Below are 1472 nucleotides of genomic sequence, written 5' to 3'. Positions count from 1 at the left end.
CTCTTCATTTGCATAACTTGGGACTCTTGACTCTTGAGAGATCCAAACAAGTCTGCTAACGTCCCTGTCTCGAGATCTAGAATGGCCTTAATGGACATTGTAATAGTCGACCATTCATCCCCAAGGCTCTTCAAGAACAGTGAGTTGTTCTCCTATGTGGTTCTAGGGATACCATACCTTTTACAGTTGCTAATCTGCGTATTTAGCCTAGCGTATGTATCCGTAAGAGACTCACCCTCTTTGGCCTTGAAGCTGTAGTATTCATCGATGCAAATCGAACGATTGTTCTTTAGCGTCTTCCTTTCACCTTCGATTAATTTCTCCAGTTCTGCCATATGTCCATGGACAGTTGACAGTGATCGATGCATTTGAAGATGTCGTTAGGAATAGCCATGATTAACAACCGTTTACATTTGTTCCCTAATCGACAATTACCTTGTCTTCGTCACTCCAGTTAGCTTCGGGACGAGGCTCATAATGCTCTGGAATTTCTGGTGTAGTTTGAGTTGCAGGAACTCTTGGAATAAGGTTCATTGGGACGTAAGGAGGATTGTACAGGAATTCGCAAATCCTAGGATGAATACCCTCAAGAAAATTCACCATTCGGATTTTCCATTGAGGAAATTCCTCACAACTAGAAGCACCCATTGCCTTTACTTCATCACCATCACCACCTCAATCACCAACAAAACCAGAACCCACAATAAACCAACCAGAAATATGCCAAACAGAACCCACACTTACACAACCAGAACCTATACTACCTCAACCAGAACTTACACCAACCCAAATAGAACCATCACCTACCCAAAAAAGAAACAACCACTATCCAACCTACCCAACCAACAATGCTTGTAGACATTACCTCTTCCACAAGGCAACCTCCATCAATCGATAGAGTGCAAGAAGTCATTGCACAGATGGAGACCCTAAGGAGACATCCAGAGGTGCCCCCAAAAGAACCTGCCATGATGGAGAATATCCATCAATACCTCTACCATGATCGTGATGAGCAGATAGTCCTTAATCCTCCCAACCTATCTCTAGAATCCATGGACTTGCTCATGCATAGGTTCGTAAGGTAGACACCTCCAACTCCACAGGCCGTCTTTTCAAATGATGGAATAAAGACGGTCCATGATATCAAGTTATGGACCTTTGCAAATAAAGCCATAAAGTATATCGAGTACATCGTGGAACGTGCTCATGGGATGATTTGCGTCTTTAATGACAATGATCTTATAAATCTCAATCCATGGGACTTGATAGACTTGTATGGGCATACCACTCAGTGCCAGGATCATGGGATCAGATATGGGATAGCACAGCGAGCGATCATAGAGATGATGGGGACTCTTGTGAAGTTCAAAGCAAAGAATGACTTTCAAATTGCTCTATAGCTTGGAATCGATAGACTCTCCTGCACGGCTTCGAATGAAGACTTTCCTGGACTACAGGAGAAGCGCTCTCCA

Source organism: Cynara cardunculus (genome assembly GCF_001531365.2).
Source record: "Cynara cardunculus var. scolymus isolate 2C chromosome LG 12, CcrdV1, whole genome shotgun sequence".
Lineage (NCBI taxonomy): Eukaryota > Viridiplantae > Streptophyta > Magnoliopsida > Asterales > Asteraceae > Cynara > Cynara cardunculus.
The sequence above is the reverse complement of the archived record's forward strand: the minus strand, read 5'-3'. Positions refer to the sequence as shown.